This window comes from Rhipicephalus sanguineus, chromosome 3 (assembly GCF_013339695.2).
Source record: "Rhipicephalus sanguineus isolate Rsan-2018 chromosome 3, BIME_Rsan_1.4, whole genome shotgun sequence".
NCBI lineage: Eukaryota > Metazoa > Arthropoda > Arachnida > Ixodida > Ixodidae > Rhipicephalus > Rhipicephalus sanguineus.
This window is the reverse complement of record NC_051178.1, coordinates 84115167-84128604: the sequence shown is the minus strand read 5'-3', so window position 1 is coordinate 84128604 and position 13438 is coordinate 84115167. Positions and strand designations below refer to the sequence as shown.

Genomic DNA, 13438 nt, shown 5'->3' with positions numbered 1-13438 from the left:
AGATGAAGGTGCGCGTTAATGAACCCCAGGTGGTCGCGAATAATCTAAAGTCCTAATTTGCGGTGCGCCTCGTAATCACATCGTGGTTCTTGCGCTAGAAACCACAGGATTTCAGTGATAAACCCGTAGTTTGGTACATCAAGTTTACCCGCACGAATCCAATTAGCGTTCTTTCCCCTCTTCATGATTGGCCTTCGTCTCGCGGGAACTATGGATGCAGTGATAAATATCTCACAGTCGCTCCACTTCTCTAAAGGTTTCGTAAGAGGGACGCTTCCGTCAATGTTTTTAGAGGGGCGAGGAGAATACGCGTCCGTTGAGGCACAGCGAGTATGGTAGAAGGACAAAAGTTTGTCGCACCACTTTGCACTACGTGAAGTTGTGACGATAGCGGGAAGGAGCTTAACCAGGAAGAACTTGCTTCTAGATACAGCCTCACACACGTCACAAACGAGCCTAGTTTAGTTTAGTGCAGCACCAAAGAACATTCACCAACGTGTGCATTGCAAGGCGCTACAGATATAGTATTGAGAGAGAGTCAAGACAGCCGCGCTGCTAAGCTCGAGGGCGCTCGTTCGAATCCAGACCACGGCGGTCGTATTCCGACGGCGGCGAAAAGCAAACAACACCCGTGTGCTCAGGTTTAGACGCACGTTAAAGAATCGCAGGCGGTGGAAATTAATACGGAATACCCCACTTCGGCGTGTCTCATCGTCATAGCAAGGTTTTGGCCCTTAAAACCCCAGCAGTTATTATTATCAGTAGTCAAGACGCGTCGGGCGCTATCAGTACACCCATCCATGATCCTTCCTTACAATCTTGCAATCCTACCTGCTCTGCTAGGCCAAAAGCGCCATGCTACAACGGAGTTTCTTTTACGTCCAGTTCCTGCATATATATAAATATCTAAAACGAATCAAAGTTACGGGGCATGCTTGGACCTTTTCTAAGAATGTGAAGGCGCTTGTTCTTGTCTTCCCAAGTCCCTGTTTAATAAGTCACGCGCTCGTATTTCTAAGTACCATGAATCACCAACTCGCCCAATCAGCCATTTTAATGAAGGCAAACGCCTCGTTGCATACATAACGCTGTGTATTGACACTCTCAGACCGTGCATGCTTGGCAGAGTCATCGCCGATGGACCGAGTGGAGCACGCGTCTCACATCTTTACTGCGCTGTTACAAACGCGAACGGCGCAAAAATGAAGTGGGCGAAATAGACGCGCAGCTCGTGCCCTCACCTGCATTTTGATTTTTAACTGCGAAGCGGTTTTTGCCGTACGTCGGTTGTAATCCGAGAACAGAAAACTATCATCATCATGAACCCGCACGCGCTGCGTTCGTCCTCTTCTTCTTTTACTTCATCTTCTGCTTCGCTCACGGAACACGTGCGCCGATTTGTCCGGCGTGGGATGGAATAACCCTGAGGGGTGAGAGAACGAGTACACAGAGAGAGAGAGAGAGAGAAAGCCAGTGCGAAACAAAGAAAAATAATTATAGAGAGAAAAATTTAGGGGAAAATTTTCTTTGTGAGACGAGATTTGAACCAGTGCACCCACGATCCGAAGTCGAGCATCGTAACCAATCAGCTATCCAGGCGCGCTAGCGAAGCGTAACATAGCCTTGTACAGTATAGCACACCAAGGGTGTGGGAAAGGAAAGTAAGGCTTAGGAGGAGAGATGTGACGGTTAGGAGGAGAGAAAGGAGTATGGAAGAGAGTAACGCATAGCATAAAAAGAAAGATAGAAATAGAGAAAAAGAAGAATAAAAGCAGCGAGAAATAGAAAGAAATACATAGAGAGAGAACGAAAGAATTAGAAATAGATACAAAGAATACATAGAAAAAATAAAGAGAGAAAAAAGAAAGAGTCGAAGAAAGAAAAATAAAAATAAATATAAATAAGGAAGGCCGCCCAGCTCCGCATTTTCTTTTATTTCTTTTCTTTTCTTTCTTTTTTTACTCAGGCGAAGCTGCAAAGACGAAATGGGTAAAGGACACGTGCAGCTCGCTCGCTCACGTTTCTTTTTTTTTTCTTTTTTTTTTTGTACCGCATTTTCTGTACCTCATACGAACTTAAAACATAAGACATCTGTGCCCGTACTCACAAAAAACGTCCTACGCTAAAGATGGCCGCAAGGGAATATCTCAGCCAATCACGACGTGGGCCATGTCATCAGCGAAGGCGGCTGGCCATGGGAAAACGCACTTACGAAAGAGAATTTTTGTGAATTCGGCCCCTGAGGTTTTCGCCTTAAAAGGCGTAAAATTGAGCGCATGCCGTGAACAATGCGCCAACGTCTGGTCGTCTGCTGTAACTGCAAAAAAGTAATAATCGGATTCACAAGTCTAAATATCACTTGCTGTTAGTTTGCTCCATGTTTTGATGCGCATGCGCGAGCTGTTCTTCGTGGTAGCTTCTTCAAGAGGCGTAGTTGCAGGACTGTAGCTCATTATATTCACTTATTGGCTTTTTTTGCGCGTAGTTCTCGCTGCATTGCTCTTTTACTATAGAAGCGTCGATCGATATATATACTTTTGTATGAAGCGCGACAGACATTTCGAGGCACACCAAAAGGTCATCGCGTATTTCTTCATACAAACGCTGCCTACATATACATGGCACCAGGATGTCATCATTATGGTAAAAATGAGGCACTAAATTTGCGCAATGTGTAGTCATTAGTAAGGTATGCTAGGACTTAATACTTTTGAGGGTTGCACGTGCCAAAAGCACCGTATGAGATGAGCACGCCGCAACGGAGGACTCGGGATGAATTTGGACGCCTCAGGTGCTTCAATGTGAAGCGAAATCTATTGACAGGGCCGTTCTTCCATTTCGCCCTCGTCGAAATGCGCCCGCCGTGGCCGTGAATTAAACCATCGCCCTCGAGTTCAACAGCGCGACATCTTAACTACTAAGCCACTAGGACGGCTATCCTCTGCGATGTCGACGTTACTTCACAGACTTCGAACGGAAGTAGCGCATACAAACAGCTTCCTGCACGAGATACACCGACCCAGCTCACTGGTAAGCTACTGTGGTGATGAGGACGAGAATGTTGGGCATATTCTTTTGGAATGCGTAAAGTACGCAAGTGAAAGGGAAACTAGCCAGTTTACATCGACCGTGGCCTGAAAAGCATCTTCAGCAAAAGGCGAACATCTTCCTGAAAGACTTCTTGGTGGACACTGGACTAAATAAGCGCTTGTGATGAACAGCTATGCGTTGCCATATGTGTAATGATGCGTTAGTCCATATACTGTGGGTAGAACTAGAAATGGGTTGCGTGTGAATGCTTTATTGCAATGTAAACTCCTGCAAACGTACTGTACATTACCATGTTATTTTTAAACATGTTTCAGTTTGCTATATAAATGCATAATTTATCTTTACTTTTTGAATTTTTATTTGGTCAACCACGTTTATGTTTTTTTTTTTCGCTGCAGAACCTATAGAAATAAATGGTTTAGCCGAGCTGATATAAACCTCAACCTCTCCACAGCAAGCCAGTTGAAACAGAACAGAACAGAACAGAACAGATATACATCTACAAATTCTATATCTCTCTAGGCATATATTTTTAAATAAATGTGCCATTGTTTCCCCAAGAAATTCGCATGGAACACCGTATTGTGTAATAAAAACGCCAGGCCTGCGCGGAAAGCGCAGCACAGTCACAGCGAAAGCTGGAAGAGCGGCATTTCTAGAGCCCGTTATAAACTCTCTCGTGGCTACTAATACAAGTACATTAGCAACGTACCCACTACGCCACAAATCATAATTTTTGGGAATTTGGGAAGCACCCACCACGACATTATTCGTTATTCTGCGGAGAAGCGAGGTACCATCTGTGAGGCATTATGTTCACTTTGTTACTGCGGCGGTTAATGACGATGAAAAATTAGGCTGAGCCCTTTGTAACGGGTTGGAAGCTTTAAACGACCCACTAGTTACGTAATTCATATTGTGTGACGCCCGGTCATCATTTAACTGTTCCACCACGCTTTATAATATACGTTAACCGGAGAAACGGAGAGCGAGAGAGAGAAGGAATTAATTTTATTGAGAGCCTGAGGAAATGGATCATGGGAGCCTTATGGGCTTCCTTGGCAACCAATAGAAGTGCACTTGCCAAGAACCCACTACGCTACAAATCATGATAATTTTTGTGAAGTAGGGAAGCAGTCACTATGCAATTTTTCGTCATTCTGCGGAGAACCGTGGTACTCGCTAAACACCTGTAAGGCATTATGTGCACTTTGTTGATGCTGTGGCTGATGACGAAGAATTATCGTAGAGGCCTTTGTAATGGGTTGGAAGCACTGAATAACCCACTCGTTGCGTAATTCGCATTGTTTGACGCCCGGTTACAGAATTCGCGTTTGCGTGACGCCTGGTTGTTATTTTACTCTTCTACCACACTACATTACATATGTTAATGTGGTTCCTTGCTGACATGAAGCCTGTATAGGGTCTGCTTCGGCCGGTAATGGGCTCCCACGCAGAGGGCCCAGGTTCGAACCTCGTTCTATACTGGAAATGTTTTCTTATTTCCTTTGTTTTTTCTTATTTCGTGCGATAGTGGTTACGGACACCGGCGGCGGCGGCGGCGGCGGACAACTACGGCGCCAAAAACGGCCGTTAAAATGATCTCAAAACAGCTTTCGCTGTAAAATATTTTACCAAGGTCAATCTAAATAGGTCGCGAAAGTCGGAACGAAAAGTGGTCGGAAACCTATTGCGACAAACATCAACACCCGCGTGACGATTAAAGCGCTACTAGGTGAGGGGGGGACAAGTAATGAAAACCAAAAAAATTAATTAAACGTTTATTTTCATTAGTTTTAATTTTATTTGTCACGAATTAAATTAGTAGATTACTTTAATCAAACTTTAGTCTTGGGTATGTGGTTGAGTGGCCAATTTTTTTCTTTTGTTTTCAGAAACAGCGGGCACATGCAGGCAGTCTGGTAACATGGGCCAACGGTTTTGCGCATTTTCAGATGCAAATGGCGTCGCTCGTTTCTGCGCAGTAGGTTTGTGCCTGTCGTCCGTAGGTGATTTCCTCCCATAAGCGTTGTTTTCTAGTCGTGGTACTTGGCAGAAGGTAATATAGCCCATGGCAGCCATCGGGAACCGTTTCAGTGACTGTGTTTTGCCAGCGCACGGCCGGCGTGCTGTCGCCCTTCGGGACGATGAGTCCGCCACGCTACGCGAAGAAACGCTGCGCTGTCTACGGATGCAAGAGCAACACGTGTGCAAGGTTTGTGTGCACGTTGAATTGTTATGCTACTTCTGATTTCTGTGTTATATATTTTCGGGTAATATCCTGTTCAACTGCAACATTTCGCCAATAAAATACACCTTATTTATCAAATCTGTCTTTTTCGTCTTCCCGTTATCTTGCAGGCTTCCATTATGGAGCCGTCATAGTGATAAGAAAAAGAACGTGCAGCTATAAAAAAAAAAGTAAGGAGTGGCGCCCTGTCAAAAATTTCATAATTTCGCGCCCATCGCGTTAAAACGTGACGTCATTGCCGCTTCCGGTTGTGACGTCATCTTTTTCTTTATTCTGTTTGTCCCCTCCTCACATAGATGGCGACTGTTGCAACAACTAGCCACCGGCTTGACACGTGGGCTTCTGCGGAAGTTACGCTACCAGTTTACATATACCTTGATTTTACTCTGAGTGCTTCATTTATTTTGTTATCCGACGTACAGAGTGGAGCATGCCGAACGCAACAGTCGTTCAGCAGCGTACCCAACGAAGCAGGGTACACTGAAGATAAAACGAAAATAAAAAGCGAAAAAAAAGAGATTTAATTGAGTTGGTGGCCGGTGGCTAACATTGAGAAGGAACTCTCAGGCTATGATACACTGCGTGAAGGTGACAGAGCCCAATGGATTCTGAAATGTTATGCCCATTTGAGATGTACCTGTTCCTCGGGGCGCAGTAAGCGTGGAAACATTCATTGAACATTCCTTCGAGGAACACAACTGCATGTAGCAAATACATCACTGAAAAAAAAACACCCCTTGCGAAGCCACGTGATTACACCTTGAAGTCCGTGTATACAGCGCTCAATTCAAAACGAGATCCTTTACACCACGGGGTCCTCTGTATGAGAAAGCACCACTTTGCGTATTGTGTAGACGATGCGATCAGATTCACATGAAGAGTCTGTACTGTGCCCGATCTGCGCGTCGTAATTGTGTCACTTTAGGTGAACAGGGGCGTTTATTGTACATGACCTGAATTTCACGAACTAAGAAATACAAAAAAGCCTGAGGTTCAGGGGAAAATGGAATTTTGAAGATGTGAAAAATCATTGAACAGAGGTTGTAGCTGAAACCAACGTTTTCACGAGTAGACATGTATTTGTCAAAGAATCAACTTTGTCAGTTGCTACTTTGACAAAACAACGTATGCTTCTCAAAACGTCGGCTCCGGAGTCAACCCTTGTTCAAGGATATTTCATCTCACGAAATGAAAAGTTCGAATTAAGAAATATGTAAACGCCAGCCTCCCTTTGTTAACCATGCTAAAGAATATTTATAGCTTGCTATCCTAGAGACTATAATCGCAGATGGAGTAAAAATTAATATATAACACCTGGTTTCAAATAAAAAGTATGGTATATCTTGTGTAAATATCATTAAGGCTAATCTGAGCTGCAATCCCGAGGTATTTTGTAATTGCAAAACTTATTTACTGTGCCCCGTTGTGCCGTTATCTCTTACTTGTTACTTCGTAGTTTAGTATGGATGTTGTCGTCAAAGCTGACGTTGGTTACGTAAAAGCACTTCACAGACGTAACCTTTTGATGTATACCGTGCCATCCCCAAGGTCCCACTCAAGACCGCCCTTGACGTATGGATGTTTGCCTTTAGTATATATATATCTAGCATAAGCTGCACTGCTCTGTTCCACCCCTTTGCCAGACTCCATCACAGAGTCCATCTCCGAAGAATTGTAGCTCTAGCCGATGACACTAAGTGGATTTTCGAAAAAGCAATGTCATCTTCATCGCACTAAAAGATGATAATGATGTATTAACACACGCCAGAAACATCACGGGCTAAAGAGACAGAAAAGCGTGCGTCTATACCAAGTTGTCAAAACACCCTTTAATGATCCTGTCATGTTCTCAGACTTCGATGGTAAATGATGTGAACGACGGCAGTTGTGTGACATTTTCTTACGTAAGCCACTTTCATTAGCAAAGCTAAGTAGCAGAGTCCGCGTGTCCAGAGCGCACGTGGATTCGCCTCGCTCATATGATTTTTACGAAATGTCCGGCAGAGGTCACCGCTGGGACCATAGCGCCCACTTCCATTGCATGCGCGCATAGTTAAAGGCGAAGTCATACACGTTTCGTCGTATTTTTAGCTCCTGGCAATGGGAGAATCTCCGTTTAATCCCCGCTGGCTGAGCAGCTGCGTCGCAGCTGTAGGGCCTTGTGTCGTGTTCGGAATTGTTTTTGCTTTATATTCTCGCGGTGCAATTAACGATGTACCTACGTGGCGTCCCGGCAAGCGCGCATGCGTGGGGCGGTTTTGGCGAGCAACATGTTAGCCTATCTGATTGCTCGAGAAACGCAGCTGCGTAGTCACATGTCTGCCATATACTGTAGTGTACGGCATAGGCGTGCGCAGGGTTCCTCTTCAGGGGGGGGGGGCGATGGTTCATCGCAGCGCCACCCCTCCCTATTAAGTCAATGTATGGGTTAAACTTTGCGCCCCCCCCCCTCCTTCTTAGGTGACTAGGGGGGGGGCGCCCCCTTCCCCCCCGCCCCTCTTCGCACGCCTATAGGGTACGGAATCCTGTATAACGGAGTATACAGGATTCAGTAGCACGTGCCATTGGGTACTGAAAATCGACGTTGTCCGCTGACTCACTTGCGAGGTCTGGCTTCTACCCTGTCCATAGCTCTGCGATATTACGATGCAAGGAAAAATGAACTATGTCACACAGGGTGCTGCGATTTACTTGTACAAGCGTACTTTGCGGCTCCCATCACATCCACTCGCTCATGGAAATTCGGTGGCAAGGCTTTAGAAATTACAGAATAAAAGGTGATAACAATACAAGAGCCCCTTGCGATTTAAGCGAGTTCCCTTCTCTTCCAACCAACACGCATCACGTCATACCGACGCTTCCATTATTTCACTTTCAAAACAAGTTCGAGCTGTTTTAATTGAAATTTGCTTGTATTTCAGCTTGATTTTCAGAATAGAACACAACTTTCGTGGTAACAACGGTACTTCAAATCGTGGTGCTCTTAGTGATCACTTTAATTACTTGTGAAAGCCTCGAAACCAATCATACTAATCATGACCTCAAAGATACTAGCGATTTAACAGCCATTAAACCAGCGCCCTTGTATATATCTCTAGAAACGCACACCTCAAACCCTCTAGATCCCAACCGGGCTCAGCCTTGTCAACCTCCCAGGCTTTCCCACATACCATCTTTATATTTATGATCAACCCGTACATACACCGCGCCTCCGTTGAGCACGGGATAAAAGATATGCGCGACCTCTGTGTCTATAGAATGACTCTGATGACCGCCAGCTCTGCGATAGTGCCATCAATCAGGACAACAATGCTTGCAGGTACAAGAATGTAGGCACAGGCGTTCAAAAGGGAAACTCTGAAGTAATTTATAGGACTTCTCTTCCCTATGCTTTACACATTTTTGATAGGACGAAGACAAATGTATCCGGCTCCAGAGGAGATTTGATCATTTGGGATTCGTTGTGCTCGGCCTTATTATGAGCATATAAGCCGGTTCTAATTTGTCCAGCCCTGAAGTTGTGCCACTTAGTTCACAAACACAGGCGTGCGCAGGGTTCCCCATTGGGTGGGGGAAGGGGGGGGGGCGTGGCCAAGTTTCCTAGCAGCCTCCCCCCCCCCTTCCCCCACCGTGCGGCGAGTCCAAAACACAATATGCTTCACAATGGATAATAAAATGAAAATGAAGCGATGCCGTGCTTCTCACAATAGCTTGTCTTTGGTCCCTGGTTTTCTTGAAGTAAAGATGGAAAGTAAACAGTTCTTGGAATGCAACATGAGGGGCCTTCGGCAGCCGTTATCGTCAAAAACCAGCGTGGCCATAACCCTGCTCTTTAAACAATGCCTGGTCAGGTTCATCTGCGGAACGGTATGGGGCATACTTCGCCCCTTCCCGCCGCCCCCCCCCCCACTACGTGAGTAGGGGGTGGCGGCCCCGCTTGCCCCCTTCTTGCGCACGCCTATGCTCATGAATAATAATCGGCAACATCTGCTGAGCGCCCAAATTTTATAGTACAGAGAAGACATCGTTATGCGTACGTAACGTGAAAACATGGCGAACACCTGACACAAACATCTCGCGCGTATTCCTAGCAAGACCCTACGTAAGAGTTAAGTACAGTAAACTGCGACATCGAAACTGCTATTATGGAACACTGACGACCTGTGGGAAAGAGTGTTTGTGAACGCTAAGGAATGTGAATGCGGCAGCAGGGCTGCTATTTACGAATCAGGTGTGACAAAAGGGTTGTTTTAATGTGGCTTGATTCTTATGTCGCCGTCTGTCCAAAGACGCAAAGGTTTGAAATACTCGTACTGACGCTAATGTTTTCACCCATTGGCACTGCTTGAAACACGACATCTGCATCAAATGAATTAGGCCTCTCAGCCACGGAGAGATTATTGGTAGTCTCAATTATGCAGCTATAGTGCAAGGCAATTGACCAGCTTACTAAATTTCGTGCGTCACATACTGCGCATTCATTCGGGGTGGCTGAAAATGCACTTAAAAAAATTGGCCGCGTATCTGCGTGCTTCGCTGCAAATGTCGTGTAAAGACGATAGAAGAGGCGCTGTGTGAGATATGCAGGTCCGTAACTAAGGGGGGGGTTGGGGGAGTTCTGACACCCCCCGAAATTTTTTCATGCTTTAACTTTTCGGGCGGCACTAAAATACTTTCACGCTTTCACAGCGACCACTAGTTACCAAAGTCAACCGTTCTACACACAAACACCCCCCCCGAAAAAAATTCCTGGGTACGGCCCTGGAGATATGGACGCCATCTGGCAATACGTCGGGAAACATGAGTGCTGTGTTGCGTGCTGGCAGTCCCGGCGCAGCAGCAGGCGAAGACCTTTGCAGAGAAACGTCCGCACTCAACGAGTACTCTCCACACACTCTTTTATTTACACGTCGCCTGGGTAAAACAGGAACGCCAGAGCGGCGCCCACAACCGCCAGCCTGAAGGCCACCCACAACGCTGCTTTTTCATTTTTTTAAATATTTTTTTTCACCTTCTTGGCCTTCACAAAACTAAAGTTTTTCAACACCAACCCATGGCATTCGTACAGTGCAATACAGAACCGAAACCGAAACACAACAATGAGCTCGTGCGAAGGGCACGGAGCAAGGCAAATTTCAGCGCAGTCGCATTTTCAGCTTTGTTGAAACAGCGCTCACGAGACGACGACGAAGTAAAAGAAGGCACAGGACAGGCAGCGCCTGTCCTGTGCCTTCTTTTACTTCGTCGTCGTCTAGTGAGCGCTGTTTCAACAAAGATGAACGCATACCAACTCGCTCAAGCTTCCATTCTTATGCATTTTCAGCGCAGCTTAAGAAACTAGGGTCCCTAAAATTACGTATGTATGCATTTTCTATTAAAGGAACACGCCACCTAATACTTACCTAGTGATGTTGCACCTCAGATATGCATGATATTTACTTTTTGATCGACAACGTTCACAAGTATGAACAGCCGTACCTGTTCAAGACGGCTGGCCCTTGGGCAAGTGGTTCAACTTTGGCCGAGTGGCTGAATCGAGGGACGTGCCGACAAACAGAAAGACAGACAGACCAAAATTTCTGCGTTTAAGTTCCCCAAGAAAGACTATCGTCTTTAAAAACACAGCAAAGCACACTCTGATATTGCCAGATGAAACTTGTTAAAAACTGAATCAATTTCATAAATAATTGATATCGCGTTTATTTATTTGAAATACCTCAAAGCATTTGCTTGGCGGTTCTACGTTAGGGATGAAAACGATTTAACAGAGCAGGTATTGTAAAATCTCTTCTTTGAGGAGGACTGAGCTAGATTGGTGCACGGTGTCTGCAGGAATAATGTTCCAGTTCTTTCAGGTTCAAACAAAACAAAACCAGATAAATGAGCTACGGTTCGAGCTGGTGGTAGGTGTATGACTTTATTGCAGTGGAATCTGCCGAAATGGCGACGAGCTGGGGTGACTACTGGTGTACGAAAGGATGCGTGATAAAATTTATGAATGGCAGAGAGTTCAACGACATTGCGACTTAGCGCAGAGTTGGGAAGCTTAATACGAGGTCTTAGCTATCCGATGCTGCTATTTTGTGAGTAGACAGAGCGGATAAATCTATGCGCGCGATTTGAACATATTCTACTGGTTTATTCAGGTTAGATTCGTTACAATCGTACGCTGCTGGCATCAGTTCGGTGTTCCACTTTATTTTGGCGCTCTGCTGAAGAAGCGATTGTATATATCCAAAGTTTCGCGAATGAGGCTGCCGATTCTTGAACGAGTACTAACGGTTGCTATGAGTGTACGGTCACGTGCGTATAAATATGCAACAGACTTGGTCTCTGTGATGAGATTCGATGATCGCGCTAGCAGCTTTGATTTTCACTCTTGTATTTCATACAAACATGGGCACAACTTCGATCAAGAAGAATTACATTTCCTGTTCACTCGTTCTCCACGAGTTCTTGCCTGATTATATTCTGGACAGCGTACATATTGTCATCGGGAATTATTCATCAGGCTATTTTATTCTTACCATTCTCTTCTCGAGGTAGAATAGATAAAAATATTTCACGCGCTAAAGGTTCCCGCGAATAAGGGAGAAACCATGCGCATGTTTGTGTGCGCGTCTATTTCAAAGCCATTGATAGTTAACAAACCTTTTCATCAAAAGAGAAAAGCCCAGCTGGATAGTTCGGGCTCGCGTAAGCGCATAAAAGTGTAATCTAAAAACTATTTTTTATGTTGCGGGAAACAAACGAACAAACCAACAAATAAAACAAGGTTCTCAGAATACCTGGTTGCGTATTATGCCATGTCCAATCTAATTAAAGCAATGAGCGTTATACGCCGGCTGTCCACTGATATTGAATATTAAAAACGACAAGCCTCGTAAGTACGGCTCAGCGACCATTGCGAACACCATCCTCATCAGATTTCTACCACGCAAGTTTCTTTTGGGGCACGGCAAGAGTTTTTCGTAACTGGTTGAACGAAGTGACATTATAGCAGAACAGCTGCCATATCAAACACGACCAGAAAAATCATCTGGTTGTCAAGGTGTACATACACGATATATGTACCCCACATCTCCGGACAACAGAGCGTAAATTTAATGTGCATAAACGTCACTGATGGACAAAATTTTACATTCAAACATTTTTTTCACATGTCACAATTTACGTCACTTATTACTTCTAGCTGCCGGCGCCAGAAGGAATCTCTGTAGTGCTTAATTACTCCAACGCCGCAATTAATTGTACAAAAAAGGAGGAGTTCAACATATAAATATGAAGTCTGCAGAAAAAAAAAAAGAAACGGCTAAGACATTCCGGCGCGAATAAACAAGTGTGCCTTTTTTTTTCCAGAGGCAATTTTGTGTAAAATCGCAACTGAGCGCTGCTATGCTGTGGAAAAAAAAAGGAAGGTCTTTGTAAGAACAACTGATTGTTAAGCGCACACGGAGATACTTATTTCAGCTTTCCACTAGCGGAATGAAAAAGCACGCGCGCTTCGAGCAACAGGTTACCGAAAACTTCCTCAGGGCTGTTCCGATGTGCGGACGTTGTACATACTGCGTCACGTTTTGAGGAGAATGCACCGCGCATCTTAACGAAATGCATCGAAAATACACACGCGCGTTTACCTTGTTGTCGGCTGGCGGGGAACCAGGGTGCGAGTCAAGGCGAAAACGAAACCGTCTCCCTGTGGCAGTGAAAAAGTCCGTACAGTTCGGTGCAGCGATTCTGGCTTTCGTGTAGAAAGGACCTGGCAGTCGTCGGCGAGCACTAATGCGCGCTTAGCGGCAACAGTTGGACTGCCAAGTGCGCGGAAGTTGTCGCGGTTGAGCGCGGCGGACCACCGAGTGAGCGAGGAACACAAACTTGTGAGCGCACAAACGCACGCGCGTTCCGGCACGCGGCCTGTCGCCGATTGATCCCGAAGCCGCGCGCACCGCACTCTACGCGCCTCACGTGCCCGGCTGTGCGTAGCGCCGGAGTGATTGCCGCTACCTAGCGGCCGAAGCTGGAAACTGGCGCAGTTTCTGTACCACGGAGAGCGGTCGCTCGACGCTGAACTCGCGCTATTGTTGGGACAGGGGCTTATGTGTGCCGTTTCTCCAAGGCGGAGGGGTGAGGTGAGCA

At 45.6% G+C, this 13438-nt stretch overlaps 1 protein-coding gene across 1 annotated transcript in view; it reads right to left on the bottom strand.

Moving 5' to 3' along the window:
- Positions 1-13229, bottom strand: part of LOC119386800 (diuretic hormone receptor) — a 182058-nt gene extending 168829 nt beyond the window's left edge. Inside the window, exon 1 of the mRNA XM_037654076.2 lies at positions 12940-13229. The gene's annotated coding sequence lies outside the window, so the exon portion shown is untranslated. The remainder of the gene's footprint in view (positions 1-12939) is intronic.
- Between the last annotated feature and the right edge of the window lie 209 nt (positions 13230-13438).